Source organism: Corvus cornix, chromosome 1 (assembly GCF_000738735.6).
Source record: "Corvus cornix cornix isolate S_Up_H32 chromosome 1, ASM73873v5, whole genome shotgun sequence".
In the NCBI taxonomy this organism is placed as follows: Eukaryota; Metazoa; Chordata; class Aves; order Passeriformes; family Corvidae; genus Corvus; species Corvus cornix.
In genome coordinates, this window is record NC_046332.1 from 112,508,227 (window position 1) to 112,526,970 (window position 18,744).

The window sequence follows — 18,744 nt, forward strand, 5'->3', positions numbered from 1 at the left end:
ACTGCAAAAAGCCCACTGCTAAGAAACCCTGAAATGCATTTCTCTGAGCTATCCTCTACATTAAATCAGGCACAGGCTTCTTGCTGAAAAAGAAGAACATGGGAGTATCATACTGTAAAAAATACTGATGTTATTTAAAAAAGTAGTACTACAAAGGATAGCACCTTCGCAGCAGGATGCTCCTCGTATAAATGAAATAACCCAATGTCATTACTAACACATTCCTTCTTTCAGAAATCTCTCAAGCTCTATATATTGCATAACATTGTTTCTTAAATTTGAACAAGCTAAAACTCACCTGCCAACACCTCTGAATTCACAAGGATCATGAAGAGCCATTATCTATGATGTAGGAGATCTCTAGAGATGATGTATAGAGTTTTGAGATCCACTTCTGCTTTTGCTTGGTTTGACACACTACTCCTCCAGTGCTCCCCCGTTTTCTAAATTGATTAAATCAGCCTGACTGATGGCAAAAGGGTCGGGACAGCAACACAGACATTAGACAGACAGAATAAAATCCACCAAAGGAGTATTTTGTGACACACCAAATACTGCTGACACTGAACACATACTGCATTGTGGTGTCAGTTAAAATTTCTTAAGTTGTACTTCTAAAATTACACTTAGAATAGCCCTATTTCCAGCTGAAGAAAGAAGCTGGGTGCTACAAAAAACCATTATAAGAATGATAAGAAGTGCAAGAAAAATTTATTGCTTAGAAAAGCAAGGCACCTCCTCAGACCTGAACTTACTGAATAGAAGCACTGGAAGGGCAGATTGTGAGGAAGGACAGCACTGCAGGGCCAGAATTTGTAGCATTCCTTTACTGCAATTGATTCCATGACAGTCCCTGCTTTACTATGCTGCAAACATGGGTTTTCTCAATCTACTGAAGATCAGGACTGTACCCACACTGCAACCAGCACATCCCAGTGGAGCTGGGAGCCTCTGTTTCCCAGTCTTTTCAGCCAGGAATACAAGTGTTCATCCTCCAGTTCTAGTCAGCATTTACCTAAACTGCAGGAGATACAGGGAAAACCATCCAAAATCCTGTGTAACTCTATTCTCTCTCCAGGAGCTTGTAAGTAGCAACCTTCCTTCCACCACCCCAGGCACGCTGACACTGTTTTAAATGGCATTGCTCTCACTGTTTTTCTAACCTGCCGTATGGATTTTACAGCCACCACCACTTCAGCTCTGTGTTTGGATTAACCCACAGGTTATTTCTCTGTGGTTTGTGTTCTACTCAGTCTCCTACCCCAGCTCCAGGAGGCAATTTTCTGGAAGAACAGAAACCACTGACAGCAGATCCTGCCAGAGACCAGATATCCAGGAGAAACCTCTGCATTTCGGGGGAAAACTCCTGGGGGAGAAGGCAGGAGCAGGACTGGAGCAATGCCCTGGAATACTGATGAAGATATGGTTTGAAGGAACAGGTTTCCAACAAAAACATGGCAAAACAGGACTGGAAAGAACCCACATCCAGTCAAACTCAGCTGCAGGCACCACAGAACAACGCACTGATGAGCAGCCCCACATCCCCCGCTTGCTGCGACACCTCGGATGGGAAATAAAGGGAGAAAATTCACAATCCATTTAGGAACCTCTCCCTGCACTGAGGAGGGATCCCCCACACTCAGAACACAGCTGGCAGATGTTTCCCAAACCTTTTAAGACTCCCATGGCAGGAGAAGATGAGAGGGCCCTAAATCAGCTGGGATAGCAGCATTCCCACACAAGCTCCCTCTCTCTCAAGCCAGTAGGATTTTGACATGGGTGTCATAACCTCCATTTGCCTCAAACATCCCACCAAAAATTCTGGGCTCCAAACACGACCAATGGGATGAGCATTTCAAAGAGCACATTGTGATACCTCCAGGGACATTCCAGTTCCCAATGATGGGATTTCTCTTTTCTTTCTCATCCAGACAAGAAGTCTCTCATTAGTGCCCAGAGATTTCAGGACTCAACTCCCATTCTCCAGCAGGCAACTGAACTTTTTCATGGCTTTTTTGTGAAGTTTCTCAAAATCTAGCATTTATTTCATGGGAAATTCCGTATTTTTCAACGAGGTTTTACTCTAAAAGGAACTTTCCCATGGAATAAAACCACTGAAATTTGTTTCTTTGAAAGAGAGTAGCTAGGAATTTTCAACTATTTTTTATAAATTCTTAACTTTAGTTCATATATACTGTTCTTATAATATTTAACAAATGGAAATATAGGAAATCGGTTATTCAGGAATTAAATATAACTACTCCCATTAATTCATAAAACATCTAAGTTTTATTCAGTTTTGAAAATCATTAATGACAGTAGCAATTCAATACACACTGAAGGCTTTGCTCTTCTTTCTGCTTAAAGTTTCTTTCTCTGTGCTGAAAGTTTCATCACATTTTTACTAACAGAACACATATAAAAAAATGAAATCAAATTTCAAGAAAAATATGCAGTTTCTTTTTGCACCATCTTATTCTTCTGAAACGTTTTCCAAAATTGAATTTTTTTTTTTAATTATTTGTGAAATTGCTTGAAAAAGATACCACATGGGCATATTTCCACATAAAAAATTCATCAGATTTTTCTGACAAACTCTTTTCTGGCTAATTGCACTGGGATTTTCATGAGGAGGGCCCCTAAAAACCTCACTGAATAGAATACAGAATCTGGTTTCCTCTGTACACTTCCTTTTGGGATCTTGAGTGCACATACTTGCCCAGTATGGACTTTTCCTTTCAAAATTAACCTGTTCTCCATTTCTCAGATAAACAGACCATTAAGAGACGTCTATTAGATTGCAGCAAGTGGTTGCTGTTGTTGAAAATACACATGCAGGAAAGTTGGTGCCCCACCATGTCCCTTTACGACAGTTTCAATTCCGGCTCTCATTTGTTACATCCAGGCTTTTGCTCCTGTGAATGCTGATCAAGCTTCTGCTGAGCCTGGGGAAGGGGCAGGAAGGTTTTCTACTGAAGTGTTTATTTGATTAGTTTTCTCCCTTTTTTCAACATCAGAACCAAGGTGAACAGAAGTTTGTGTTAATTCTCAATAAATTAGATTAAATAAAAATTTCCCCAAGTAGGGACAGTTTTGCCTGCAATAACTGCCTCAGTCACTTGTGCTTCTCTGCCTGCACTGGAATTTATGACAAAATAAAATCAGCCTTATAAGCACAATGACAAAGCAAGCAATAATTTCACCAAGGAAAGACTCATCACTCCAATAGCACTAATGTACAAGTGTTAAAAGGAAGATCCCAGAGCTTTCACAGAAATATATTTCACATCCATCTACTGTAAACAACATCAGACTCTTTACACTATGACAAATCAAAGTGCACAGGATGGTTATTCTTAGAACAAGCAGGTACAGAACATTCCTATCACAGATGATTACATAAAATAATAGACCTAAACCTGACATATAATCACATGAAATTATTTTTAAGATTTAAAAGTATTTTCTTGCAGACAGAGTTCATTTTCCTACTTTTCTGCTTCCTTACTTGGCATTAACTCATATTATTGAACCAACACACCTTGTCTGACTGGAGGCACATAACACCACTAAAGTCCAAACTTCCTAAATCCTCTATGTCATTTAAGGGTTCCCGATGGTCTGAAGTGCATATTTGGAATGTCAGAAAATCAGACTGTCCGACACTGTCAGATTTTCTTTTGTCTCAGATTATTTGCCACAGAAGGCTCTCGGGCTCAGGTGCATTAGAAGTCTCCAGGACTGACCACCTGGCGTGGATTACCTGCTTCCAGGAATGAGGAAGTCATAGGGGAGTGAAGAGTGTAAAATCTCAACCTATAGGGCAGCAAAACCCCATGCATTTTATCGGGGTTACAAAGTAATAATCCAAAAAGGATCCTAATGGATGAAGTCGAGCCCATCCCACCTCCCTCCTGGTGGAACAGGTTGCCCAGAGAAGCTCTGGATGCCCCATCCCTGGAAGTGTTCAGGGCCAGGCTGGGTGGGGCTCTGAGCTACCTGGGATAGTGGGTGGCACCCCTGCTGCTAACAGGCAGTTTGGAATAAGATGGTTTTTAATGTCCCTTCCACCACAAACCATTCCATGACACTTTACAAAGGCAGAACCTGTGTGAAGGAACACTTTAGTTGAAATTTAAAATCACACAGATTCCAGGTCTGGATCAAAACAGGATTTCTCCACTGCCTGAGGAGTGGCTGTGCTTCCATTAACCAGCAGTACAAAACCAAACCTCCCCCTGAACATCCTCCCAATGTGAGCTCATCTGAAAACGCTTCAAATCTTAGTAGTCTGTATCTAGGGAGAAAAGAGGAAGTAGCAAATAAAATAAAGCAATTATTAGTAAACCAGAGAAAACTCCTCTACTTTCATACAAACTCCTTTATAAATTTCTTGACAGAACTTTTTGTTAGTTAACTGAGGAGCTTCCTACCTCTTTTTTTTTTGGTGTTTTCATGTTTGTTTCTTGTGGTTTGGACTGTACAAAATAAAACTCTGCTCCCCCAGCCAGTAAGGAATTAACAGCCACTGTAAACTGAATCATGACGTTCGTATTAGCTCATTCTCGTTATCAACTTGATATTCCCCCTACCTCCTCCCATTCTCCAGGTTTCTGAAGGAGGCCACTGTGTGGCAGCCCAGTACCAAAAACAGATGGCTGACAGGGTCAGCAGTGCCCAGTGAAGATTTATCGAGGCATTAAATACATAGGGAGCAAATATTCAACTCTTTTTGCTGCAGTCACAGATGGCAAGAGTGAAAGGGACTGGATTCCTTGGTCTGTTGCTGAAGGAGCATACTCCATGCAGATGTAGTCAAATACTGTATTAAGGATCTTCTCTCAGTCACCTTTGCAGGGAAATGCTTTGCAGAATAACAGATCTAACAAAATTTCTTTGCGAAGTTTCAACTTAAAATTACCTTTTTCAGCATCATTCCACATAATTCATTGTATGACTTTTATTTTAGAAAGGTGAGTAATATACCAGCTCTTACATAGTCATAAAATAACTTTTAGCATCTTCCACTACTCCCTATGAGAAGCACTGCAGCTGATATAATGGTGAGTTAAAAAAATATACAAGTCCACAAAACTCAAAACCCACCATTGTGAAGGAGACTCATGCAGGGAAAACAGAATATGAGTCAGACAGAATATTAGAATAATAGTTCAATTAAAAGACCCCAAAGTGTACCTGTGTCTTCTCATTTCTGAAGCGTGAATGACAATTTCCCTTTAGAAAATTCTAAAATAAGTATCCAGAGAGCTCCAAATCTGGGTGCCCTCCTTCTACATCCTGGACAAACAAGCAAGTCCATGAAGATGTCTTTTTTTTTCTCATTACAAATATGTCCTGATGCGTGACTTCAGCCTCTTGAGCTGTGGCCTCATCCCACCTAGCAAGCGGAGTAGATCGACAGGTCTGATCACTGTTTGGATGGAGAGAGCCAAGGAAAACCTCGCCTTGTCCCACAGCTCTGGGGCTGATTCAGCGAATGGAACTTTCTCTTCTGAGTCAGCACTGAGTCACTGGTGGGGCTCAGTGCTATGGGACAAGGGATTTCCACTGAAATACAAACCAAGTTCCAGCTGAGCACTAAACACAGCTCTCTTCAGCCAGGACAATGAATGCAACAGCTTTATGTGTGTAAAAATTAATGAAGTCAAAGACTCTTTTATTTCCTGCATCTAGAAACTAGATGACTTCATCTAATTATGAAACAGTAAAACCTTCACATCAGGCAGTGACACTGCTCTGTCTTCCCAGGGACTCAGTCTCCTTGTCTCTTCCACACACAGAGAATTAGAGCTCTAGTCTTACTCCTCCTACCCACATTTGCCTTACCAAACAGAGCCATATACAGGCTTTATATTCCACAACCACAGCTCCTCTTCGCTCCCTGCAAAATGGAGCTGGGAGCACTGGATATGCAGCCCCATGTAAACCCAGTTTTCCTCTAGAAAAGCCTACAGCCACAGTAACAGGGCAAGATGAGGGCAAGGGTAGGAAATGCTGCAGGATCTCCAGAGCTCACTCAGGAGTTAAATCTTTTCCTTCCTTACCACAGGTTTTTGTTCCTACAAAGAGTCTTCTGAGTAAGCACAGGGCAGAAAAGTGTCCATTTGCAAACTCTTGCAAGAGTTTGTCTCTGTTCAACAGCCCATGTGAAAAAAATATTTTTTTTCGTTGGTGTTTAGATTCCCAGACACTGGATAGTACATGGGACCCACAGGCCTTTGTCCATAATACCTACCAGGACAGGAGAAATTGCCTCAGCTCTTCTCTGGTGTCTGGGGCCAGACACTCTGCTTCTGCCCTTATTTCACTTAAGCCCTTCCATGTGCCATCCTCTGGAATATCCATTGGGAGTTCCTGAGGGGCTGAACCTTGGCCACGCTACCCCCTCAGCCCCAAACCCTTCTTTTCACCATCACTCTGTCCCTCCTGTGGTACCCATGCTGGCACCACAGCAGCTTGGCCACTGGCCTTCAAAACACTGTCAATTCTCTGGGGAAAGCAGAGCCCTCAGGCTGCTGAAAGTGCAGCCAGTGGTCAGGGCTCTGTCACCTGGTACCAAAAACTCATGTTAAATCCAGAGCAGACACCCAATTCCTTAAGTCTTCCAGCTATTGGCACCATGGGATCAAGCCCACAGTCAGAACGTTGTTTTAAAAGAATAAACTCCCCAGGGAAATGCACAGGACCCACAGCTATCCCATTGAATATGCAGAGTTGAAGAGAGTACACATGTTCTCACCATGTCTGGCTTTGGCTTCTTTTGCTTTCTCTGGTGTCTCATTTCCACAAGCCTTTCCCTGCAAGGTAGAAAATTATCCCAATAGTCTGCTCATTCCAGTGCTGGCGTTAGGTGGACAGATAACAATACAAAAATCCTTAAGGAGAATTTTAGGTCATCCATAGGCCCCATTTTAGAGGTCTGGTACAGCTGCCTAATTGTGTGTTAGATTGTCATACATTTACATACATTTACAAAGTACATGTGGCTTTCTACCAATGCAGCTAGAAAAGCATGCTCACTAATCTCCAATTTTAACTCAGCAAAACCTTTTCTTTTTTTCCATAGGAAAATGCCAGTTCCCGAAAAATATGCATATATATTCTGCAGGAACAGATTGATTGAATCAAATTTTCTAACAGTGAGCAAACACACTTCCTAGGGAAACCTGGCTGGTTTCCTGCTAGCTCCTGGACTCCCTGGGAGCCTCCCTGGTGAGCAGCATGTCTGGGCTCACAGGCTCCCTGCTGCAATCATCATGGGGACCTCTGTCCTTTCCTGTTTAAAAACAAAAATCTTTCTTTTATTAATTAAATGAAATTTCATACTCCTGTTCTGTGGGAAGTGAAAAATTCCAAGATACATAATTTTAATACAGAAAGGATGTGAGGGTGGTGATAAACTTGCCCATTTCTCCCTCTACAGGAATTTGGGGTTCTGATGAGCCCTTCTTACACATCATTGCTTATTCCATTGCCCACCTCTGGCTGGATAAAGACAACTGGTGGAAATCCAAACCTGACAAATTAAGATTTGAAAAAAAATTAAACTAACCAACTGCTATGAGTTTAACAACAGGAGCCTACATTCCCCAGAGACCGACCATGGCGAGCAGCTGGCAATAAAACCTGATTGCATGTGGAAGTGGTTAGGAAAAAAAAACCAAAACAATAATACAACTTTGGCACGCAAACTCAAACTTCTAATCTCACCCAGGCCTTGGGAAAAAAAAAATAATCAAGTAGCAGAAAGAACTACTCAATTTTAAAGCAGCACTTTCTGACCGTGAATCTCAGAAAGTTTAATGTAGTTAAAAGTTTTACAAATAGAAAAACACACATAAAAAGTAAAAAATAAGGAAGATGAGCAGGCCAGTGTTAGGTGAGCAGAGCATGTTTCACAGCCACAGCCCAGCACCCAACCTTCAAGAATTTATCAAGGTGAGTTAAAGACTCAGTTTCTCAGTGCATAAACCTTGTGGTCTTCAAAATTCCTGCCAGTGAGCCCTGGACTGCTCTGCTCCCGCTGCCAACAGGTGAAGGTGGCAGGATTTCCAAACAGCAAGTTTTTCAGCTGGGCTGATACCAACATGATCATCTTCTCCCTCCTAAAATCCACTTACATGAAGTCTTCCTCTTTAGGGACATCCTCTGTGGCTGGTATTTGCATCCCTCTGGGTGAGGGTGCAACCAAGAAATATATTATTGATCTTATGGTAGCCTGTGTTCCAACAACACATTTCCTCCATGAGGAAATGACAGAGCCTTGTCTTTGCCCATCCCAGAGAACAGTCAAAAAGCCCAGAGACATCTGCCCAGGATCCTGAGGGAGCATTTTAGCTGCAAGCATTGTAACATCTAGGCCAGCATGAGATAATGTTTTGGCTATCTGCTTGAGGTAATTTGCACGACGAGCATATGATCCTTTTGTGGCTGGTGTTAACATTTCAGATTAGGGCTGTAAAGGGTGTTGAGAGAAATGAAGTAGACATCTGGTCATACTGTTGGAATTTATGTGGGAAGAAAGAGAAGTATCTGCAAACCACCAAGAAACAAGATTTAGACTTAGAAAAGGGGAAAAAATTGTAGTTTGGCTGACCAGGATGGCAGGTAAGAGGAGGCTGCTCCTCTTGCTGCATTTTCCTCCACGCACTACACCACTGCTAGGCAGTGTAAGTGCAAGGAGCATTTCCATGTTGAAAGATACAGAGGGATTCTCTAAACCACTCATGCAAAGAACAGTGTGATTACATTTTCTGTGGCAGAAAACAGACTTCCAGAACAGATTAAAACAGCTCTTAAAAAACCACAAAGCTCTGCCTTGACACAGCCTTGCTACAAGTATGACACATCCACCCCTCCTTGCAGCAAAGGCATTGGGGTAGGTGTTCAAGAAAAACTTGGTATCAAAGACGAGCAAATTAATTTCTATCCTGATTTTCTTCTGCATTTTGAGGCATCACTTTTTGGTGTTTTTGCTTCCATTTCTTTGATGCAATAGCTGGGAAACCTGTGGGAGGAGAACCCAGGTTATCTTGGAACCAAGTCAGCATCCAAGCCATCAGATCATGGCATCTTTCTGCACATAAAGGGCAGTTACAGGCACCAGAAATATCCCATATTTTTAAAAAATCAGAGAAGAAACTTAACATTTATTACTTCTTTTGATAGAATTTTTTTATTTGTTAGTAACAGATTTTTGAAGGGAGGAAAATTTAGCTGATTACAATGAAAGCATTCTCTTTTTTTTTAAATAATTCTCAGTTTATTTAAAAGCTCGGAGTTCACACTGCTCAGAAAACTGGCAGCTCCAGCAACTAAAGCATTCTCCAAATCTAGATATTTATTATAAATGTTATTTGCTGTTTTAAAAGGAAAATATCTTCCAGTAGAGGACATGATGCCTCTTAACAGGAAGGAGGAGTTTCCCCATAGTCTTAAAAAAAAAATCTTACTTTTTAAGTTGGTAGTGCTACACATATTTGAGGCAGAGCAAATATACTCAGTTTATAAAGACCTGTGTTTTGAATGATGCATTATTTTCATCTGTGAGAAAACATCTCCAAACTTTGGGAGTCACAGATCCAAATCCTTATTTTTAAAGTTAATACCTGATATAGCCACCTTTCTCACAAAATGGACTTGCAGATTAGATAGGCACTACTGATAATTCTCAGTTAGAGAAAGGAACTGAACCTAAAATTTCTAGAACTTAGAGAGCTCTTAGAGTGTTTTCAGAATTGAATGATCAGCTCAAACAGAAGCAGTCAGGACCCATGCACTCATAAAGCCCAGTCAAACTGAAGACCAAAATGAAAAAAAATAGGCTTGTCTTGCACTTTCAAGTGAAATTCCAATGTCCCCAATGCTGAAAGTGAGTGCTTGCAAAACTGAACATAGGAATCCTTTGCACCTTCATATTTTATGTTCCTGAGTGTGGAGCAGATGGGTTTTGCAGATTTAAATCTTTGGGGTTTGACTGCTTGAGGTGCACTTAAATACTTCTCATTGCTACTATTATAATGAACATATTTCACCAGTTAATAAGGTAGCAAACTTTGAAATGCAGGCATATGGGCAGCGTGGGAATTCAAGCGAACTCGTGTTTCTGTGGGATGGAACAGCCTTGTGCCATCAAAGGTGAAAATTGTTAATGGCTGGAAGTCCAACATCTGCTACACCACCTTTACATGGTTTCATGTGAAAACAAAATCCATATGAAATGCTGGTAGGAAGCAGGGCCTCGTGAGCTCTCTTCAAGCTCACAGGATGCCCTGACCATCCTTGCCTGGCACATGCCCAGCCTCCAATTTCACCTGTCACATGAAGCAGGGCTGCATAGCACTTCAGTAAAATACCAACCTTATACTTTTTCTGCTTTTAAACTACATCATTATTTAATATTTTAGGGAGATAATATTTTTTAAATTAATATTGATTTCTATTTTACACTTTTTCCTGTAACACTAGAAAGCTTCAAAAATGAGACTGTTGCGGAGACTGGTTTTGCCTTACTACCGCTTGCTTTATCACCATTCTGCTTCATAAAAGACACTTCTTAAGAAAAAATTAGGCTGGTTTTAATTTTATCAGTGTTCACCCTGAAAACAATACTCAAAAACTTCAACAACAAGCAGAAACTGAAGATCCCTCCCACCCTGAAAAATTGGTATTTGATTTGCAACAATTTTTCTTCCAAGACTCCTAAACTTTTTAATACAAAAAACAAACATTACAAACCCATTCTCCTTGTTAGAAAGGATCCTGCCCCACATCCCTTCATATTTTAGGAATAGAAATTGTTGAAACTTGCACATTCTGGTGCCCTAATGAGGCTTAAGGCAGAGGTCATTCCTCCAGCTAAGGTTGATTAGGGTGTGTAGGTACTTGCACAGATGAGTTGTTTGAAAAACTTCTGTGATTTTTTAATAGCTATAATTAGAAACACTGGCACAGTTGAGTGAATCAGTGCAGCCACACCAGTGCTGGACAGTGGTACAAATGTGCCTCCCTCCCTTAAGGAAGAAGAAACCATGCATATGTTACTCTGCTGGTTAAAAAAAGAGAATTACCATATCCCTAACTAATTAAAAAAAATGCAAAGGCCAAGCCCTGGGAGAGAGTTGTGGTAACTGAGTTAACTGGCATTTCCATGGATAAATTTCATCTAGAGAGTGTATTTAAATGAATGTGGGTGTTGGTCACCTGACTCAGTACAGACTCCTCATGAGCTATTTTACAAATTACTGAGAGAAACAGGACACAACTTCTTCGTCCTGAGGAGGAAAGATAAAGCACGTCACATGTGATTTACATGTAAATCACACCCAGCAATGCCTGCTCCCTCCACTGACTCTAACTGGAGCCCAAGAGAGATCAGGTCTGGTAAAGATACCTTCTTCAAATGTCTGTAGACATGAAGAGCATGCAAGACGATTCCTGCTCTAGCTAAGGCTCCAGGAGACCAAAACAATAACAAGTGCTGGTTTAGAACAGAAATATCCCACTTTAGGGCAAGAGCTGCACCAATAATCAATGGAAGCAGAGGTACCACTCACTACATGCATGGGCTTCACAGCTCCAGCTGCACCACAAGCAATCCCAAAGGCTTTTGGCTAGACTGCCTGCATGGCTAAAGGTTGGATGACTCCTAGTGGATAAACCACATCCTGTCACTGGTCAGGAGGAAACCTGAGGACTTCCAAGTCCCTTGAGGACAAATTACTCAGAGAAAGATCTATAAGGGTTTTAGTAGTAGCAGTAGTAGTATTAGTAGTAGTATTCAAAATACAAGTGCCTTAAATAGCATGACCAGGAAGGGTGGATTCAGGGAGTTGACATCTGACAGATGTTGGTAGTTAGGAAAAACTCTGGAACCCAGCCCAAAGACTCACTGACTGAAATAGACTTGACACCCAGATCTAACCAGGGAAACAAATGCCCAGATCCCTCCATCCTCTGGTGCCTGGGTGCCAGATGTGTCAGCGTCTAGTCCACACAGAGACGCCACAAAGTACTTCCTCGCTGTTACAAACAAAACCCAGTCCTGGCATGTGCCATTTAATAAATGTGCCTTTCAGTGCTTAATGTTGTGGTTCCCAAACCAGCCCAAGCAGCAGGAAAGGAGGATTAGTGTCTTTCCAGAGAGGATGCAGCAGTGAGTCATGATCTCAGCACTGCTGTGAGTCACTTTGGCAGTGCTGCTGAATGGCTCAGCTATGAACATAAAGTGACAAAACATTCCCTTTGCGCTAGAGATCACGGGCAAATCCCCAGATCCCGACGGGGAGATGTCTGTGATCCAGCCCTGTATCCAGATAAGAACTTCCCCTCTGCTTCTGCTCATTTTCATGATTACAGGAAGCAGAGAGGAGCTGATACATGAGGCAACTGGATTGTAGCTGTGTTTGCAACTCTGCCCCATCACCCACTGGAGAAACGAGCTGCACCAGAGTCCTGACTTTTCACTTACTGTGTAGGTGCTGCTTCTCAAGAGCCTGTGGCAGTCCTTGACAGTCATCCCTGCACCTCACTGGGAGGAGCACAGTGTCTGTGGCGTGGAGCAGGACAACTTCCCCAAGGCACAGGGTCACAGGGAACGGGCAGGGGATTTTCCTTGCATTCCAGTGGGCAGAAAAAAACATCCTCATTGGGACAAATGTCTAATAAATATCTCTTTTCCTAATCTAGGCCCAAACATTATGCCTGGATTTGAGTCAACATCTTTCCAATAGACAAGTGACTTCCCTGATCAGAGGTTGGACCTTCACTGGAAAGCCTTCACGTTTTCTGGTAGCAATGTCACATAACTTAAGCCCTCAGCTTAAGCTCAGCTCAGCTCATAAAATGATCCCAGAAAAAGGTGATTCTAAAGACATTGCCTGCTGAGCCAACGAGATTATTCACCCCCAGCCCTTCTTCTCATGTGCATCAGAGTGAAGTGAAACTAGGTAGATAAACCTAGAGGTTTCCAGGTAATGAATCCTGTAGGCAAATCTAAGCCCTTGCAACAAGACACCTCTGTTGTTTCTGAGAGGATTTTGCATATAGAAAAAGCAGCAGCTAGCAGCTTAAAGAAATCACAGTAGTTCGTGGCAGGATATAATAGAATACCTGGCATTTAGATGGAGACCAAAAAAACCTTTCATTATATAAAAACTCCAGACCACAAATGCTACTTCACACTTTCAGATTACATATTTTAGTGAGTAAATAAAACTGAGCAGGCAACAAACCATTCTCATTAGTGAGAGACTTACCTGGATGCATTACCCAGTTACTTCTGGATGACTGCAATTTGAGAGTTGCTTCACTGCATCTCAAGTTCGAATTCTCTTGGAAAAGGAAGGAAAAGCTTGCAGGAAAGAAAAAAAACATATCTAGAAAACAAAGGTTTGAATTCAGATTGTGCATGAGTTGCATTTTCCAGCTGTTTCTGTCAGTACTTTGCTGCCAGAAAGCTATAACTCTTTGTCTCCATTTCTGAAAGTCTTATATAATGGAGAGTTTATGGAAAAGACAAAGGAAAGAGCTGCTAAAACCTTTTCTTTACTATTTAATTTTCAGCAAGGTACATAATAGTTCAAAGAAAGTGGTATCCAAGCAACAGGTTTGAAAGGGGCAAAGACTGTTCAGTCAATTAGCATAGCCTGAACATGCTGTTAACTGACATAATTGCCTTTGATGAAAAACACACTTTTTATAGTTATATATAATCACAGAATATCCAAAAGATATATTAATAATGAAGAAAACCATCTCTTGGAGTATTCTTGTCACACGCAGCTCACAGTCATATACATTTTCTCCTCTAGCCAGAACATCATATCTCACAGGAACTAAAAGCTGACACCTTAAAACAATATATTATTTGGATTTTCAGTTAACTATAGCCAGAAAAGTGAGATTTCTTCAAGCATACTTATATATATCTGCATTCAAAACATACTTAATGTCAAATCTCCCTCTCTGAAGGGACTAAAAATAATCTTCCACTGTTTTATTCCCTTAGCTCCATTGAACTATCATGGCTGAAAGATAATGGGTAGGATTCTACACAGGCATTCTTAAAGAAATAATAAATAACATAGCACCATAGAGAATCTTTTTGATCAGAAGAATATATGTCAACCATGGCCTAAGTGTTCCCCTGTGATAGCTGAGTCAAGGTTACAGGTGATGATTCACAAGCCAGAAAGAGCATAGCTTGACTTTCAGAGTTTCCATGGTTGGCAGATAGATACTCTCTATTCCTGCAATGAACACAGCTGATGCAAAGACAGCAAATGGATAATCTTAGAATGCTGTGTCTGCAGAACTGGGCAGCAGTCCTGGAAATATTCATATTTAACAAGTACAGTGCTGTTCAGACATGTAATATGGTGTGTATGTGCTTGGAGCGTTAGGCTTTGGTTCAAGAGCCAGAACTGCACCTTATGATGTGACAACGCTCCCTCAAAACTGCCACAGACCGGGCTGTTTCCCGCACAGATTTAAAAATGAAAAGAATTCTCCCAAAGCAATGTATCTGGCAGTGTAGAAACGAGAAGACAGGTTACCAGGCAGCAAAAGAGCATCAGCAAGGAGATACAGCCATCAACCTTCCCTCCCTGATCCAGAGCTGCTCTGGCAGAACCTAAGCCATCCCTGTGGCAAACCAACTACTTGGGCACAGTTGATGAAAGCACAGAAAGGAAGGAAGGCATATGGCATCTGTCTGGTTCTTAGCAGAACTTTTTGTCTCAAATCTCTTCCTGTTTGCACTCCCCTGTGCCAGAGAGATCCTGGGTACAAGGATGGGGAGACTCTTCTCTGTTGTTCCCAGCTTGCAGACCAGCCCCTCCCTCTCAATCTTCCACCACTTGGTGCCAAGGGATCCTATACAACTCCACGCTGGTTTCACCAATCCCTTATGAAGGGAGCAGTTGAAAAATCACCTTTTGTCTCAAATAGGAGACAAAATTTTGTCTTTTCTGTCATGCATCAATGTGCAAAGTATAAGGCATGAATGGCACTTGGAGATGAATACAGAGAAATTAACTGATTGTGGGCCAGCCTCACGGCTACCAGGTTTGGCTCCAAGGTGATGTCTGTTCTCCACTCAGCTGTTTCAAGTCAACCTAAGCCTTGGGATAATTCATAGTAATCAATTTGTGTGGCAAGCAACTTTTTTTTGGAAGAAGCTTTCCAGAAAAGGCTCTTTAATGTGGTATAAGGTCTTTCCAATAACTGTCAAATCTGATACCACTTGATATAAAGAAGAAAACACCTTAAAATGTTCCCCATGTAAAAACTCTGTGACAGTTTTGATCATTGTTGAGTAAAGAAGTTTTCAAAATGCAAATTCACAAATGGAAGATCCAGCAAATCTGGCATCAGCTCGACTGCAAAAAAACAAAGCAAACTTCTTTTCTGGCAGGGAAGGTAGACAAGGAAATGTTGCATTACTTGTGGAATGTACATTAACACCAACCTCCCAAGGCATACCAAATACCCCTTAGACACATGTATCTGTAAGAAGAGGGATGATGGTTCTTGATAGGGATGAACACAATGTTCAAAACAAAGCTGGGGGCAATAGTGACTGTGCAGAAGGTGACTGCAAAGTGCACATCAGCAACAGAGTCTGAGGAGAGGGACCCGTTGGTCAGAACTCACATAAATAAAACTATAAAGGAATCATAAGCTAATTTCACATGTGGTACCAAAAGTGGCAAGAACGAGGAAAGTGTTATCAGCTAACAGATTCATTTTTGCAGCTATCAGCTAAGACACACTCTCTAAAAATGCCACAGAAAACCTATCATTATTGTAGACTTCTGTGCTCATACCCCTTGAAGCATAAGGGACTGAACACTCTGATGAGAGTTCAGGTCTCAACAATTACCTTGAGGGTACAACCCAAGTTGTTAAACCCTTCTTCTAAAAGCCAGTCTGAAAAATGTTAATATAACTCTTTAGTCTCTCCTGTACACTCAATGGCTGATACACTGCATATCTTAAATATAGTCTTGCCACCAAGATGTGCATTGGTAACTGATTTCAGACCAATTTTCCTTTTGTTTATTACGAAGTGGTTTTAAATTAGAACTCCTGCTTTGAGACTGTGTACGTTGTTGAATCTAAAATTTCATGATTTAAAGTACAATTCTGAAAGCAGATACAAAGTAGTACACAAATGGAAGCCTCAAAACTAAATGTAAATCAAGCCAATACCAGTAAGTAGTTGGCAGGTGCTGCTTGAGCTTGCCACCTACACACAAAATTTGACAGAGAATGAAAGACAAGTACTGTACTTGTGTTCCACCTCAAGCCCTCTGAATTAACTGTTGGGACTAACATTTGGAAACATATTTCTGCAAAAATACAGTACAATGAAGTATTTGAACTTCACTCAGCTGAAGTGGCACACCAAACTCTCTGTACTAAGACATGGAGGTTGTAGCAAAGGATTTCTTGTGCAGCTGGGATGTAGATGATACCAATTCCATTCTCTTCTGCATTTTAGATATCCTACTTGAATGCACAAGCACCTCTATCCTTGAAACAGAGAGATCCCATCCTTAAAACTTGTGGCTTGGAGTGTTGTGAAATAAAGATATACAATGTAACATACAGCTGTGAAAACTGCGGCGCCTGACTCAGAACAGGATTTTATGTGGATTCACAAGCTGACCTTCCATAGTCATCCTCCCAACAGATTCTCTGTTCAAACCTTCAGATTTCTTCTTCTCCTTTCTCGCTTTAGATGCCTGCAGCTGGTAAAGCTTCCTGGAGGTGCAAGATCCCACATCTTTCTGTTTAGGCCTAATTCTCTTAGGACTCCTGGCCTGTGAGAACAATCCAGCCCCACAGGATATCCCTGGGCCTTTGCACCAGGCCAAACCTCTGTACAAAGATGATGAGTTTAAGTCCATTCTTGCAGCTCTGCTGGAACAGCAGCAAGGCTGAGTTAGGGAAGGAGTGCCATGGGAAATGGGACCTCTAGGATTTACTAGTCCCTTCTGGGGCTCTTTGGGCAGAGATTCAGAGGAGCAAGTGAACCAGGGCATGGGGCTCCAATGCACCACTGGCTCAGAGACTTCGCTGGTTCAGACACCATTCACACCATCTTCTTCCAGAGAGAATTAACATTTTGCTTACAAAATGGTTATTTCAAAAGCCTCTTTTACTTCATAGCTCTACATAATCCTACACTCTTAATTGTACTTCATTTCTTTAATGCAGTGTTAAGTCTTCAGGCACATTTAAATGCTAGAAAGAACATTAACTGCTTTGTAGGTATTTTTAGGAGACATTTTGATGACTTTGTATCACAGAGTTCAGTTAGAGTTTTCTTTCTAAAAACAACTAAGTCATGAACATGATTAAAATATGAGTATTAAATCCTTTAAAGCATTTAAATAAGCTTGTGGTTAGAAATAGAAGAGTTCTTCAGTTTTTTGGAGACACAGGGCATCCAAAACTGTGCTATGGTTTCAAAGCTAAAGATAACTTTGACTGAGAAAAGGTCACTGGACCTTCATAACCCATCTACAGGTTCAAGGCTAGAATCCACAAAAATATTCTTTGACAACCTCAACACAATTCAGACCTAAAATTATCTCATACATACGAATTCTTAAAATTGATCAGTCATCACTAATTTCCCTCAAATATGGCAAACTCATTCATGTTTATGAAAGAAATAAATTGTATTTGAGCAGGGAGGAGAGGCAGTAATGCATTAAACAAAAGACATAATTGAAAATCTGACAAGTTCGACACAAAGCCTGTTTAACACATTTGCTCACATTTGGTAAAGCACAGCCTCTTTCCCTGTAGAGCCACAGAGCTATGGATTTACACAAAACTTAACGAGGCTGAGCCCACAAATCATCACTCAAGCATTATCCCCATAATGCAAACATTCCTGCTCCTTTTAAAGGTTTTCATAACGTGAACAAGAATTACCTTCAGAAAGCAGACTCTGGCAGGACGAATGGATACTGAACAGAAGTTTAGCTACAGAAATGTTGTTATGGTTCACAACACAACCGAGCTGCAGTGAACATCACCAGGCCCTTCCACTCCTCTGGAGAATGCAGAGGAATGCAGCTCTCCAGCAGCAGCCACGGGACCCAGGAAGCACCAGCAGATGGTGCTGTGAAAGAAGGCAGGTTTCTAAGAAAAATCAGCTTTTATGAATCAAAATTTGACAAGCACTGACGAGAAAATATCTTCAGCAAAGATACCACAGTAATATAATAAATTATTCCTTCCTTCAGAGAAAAATACAGCAAAAAAGGGCAATTTCCCCCTTAACGCATCTGCTTTCAGGTGATTCTGCTTTCATTATAATAGCACTGCTTTGTTTCCAGAGCACAAGTGCCAGTCATCATGCAGCAATATCCTCCTTACCCATCAGTGTATCTTCAAGGCATCATTCCTTCTTGATACTTCACAGATTTGCCTTGGAGGCAAGAACAGTTCAAGTCATTCATTTATGAAACCAAAGACATTCTCAGTGTTGTCAGAAATTGTGAAAAATTTGGGTACATGATTCCAGTGCTTTCTTTTTTCCTTTTGCTTGGCAGCATAAAGTAGCGCTGATTAAATAGATCTCACACTTGAATTTTTATTTCATATATTCTCTATTTAACAGCTTCCAGAGTAGGACTGGCTTTCAGCACATACAGGTGCAGTCACACAGCTGCAGAGGGATGGAGCACCACCTAAAATGGACTG

The 18,744-nt window shown here is 41.2% G+C and overlaps 1 long non-coding RNA gene across 3 annotated transcripts in view; it reads right to left on the reverse strand.

Annotated features, from left to right (window-relative positions):
- The window catches only part of LOC104686245, a 126,037-nt gene extending 107,787 nt beyond the window's left edge, over positions 1 to 18,250 (reverse strand). For 2 of the 3 annotated variants that reach the window (XR_002044267.1, XR_751318.4), the window contains exons 1-2: positions 17,971 to 18,250; positions 13,278 to 13,372 (exon numbers count right to left, since the gene is read on the reverse strand). This is a non-coding gene — a long non-coding RNA (uncharacterized LOC104686245). The remainder of the gene's footprint in view (positions 1 to 13,277; positions 13,373 to 17,970) is intronic. The other variant, XR_002044266.1, reaches the window with a different exon arrangement.
- Between the last annotated feature and the right edge of the window lie 494 nt (positions 18,251 to 18,744).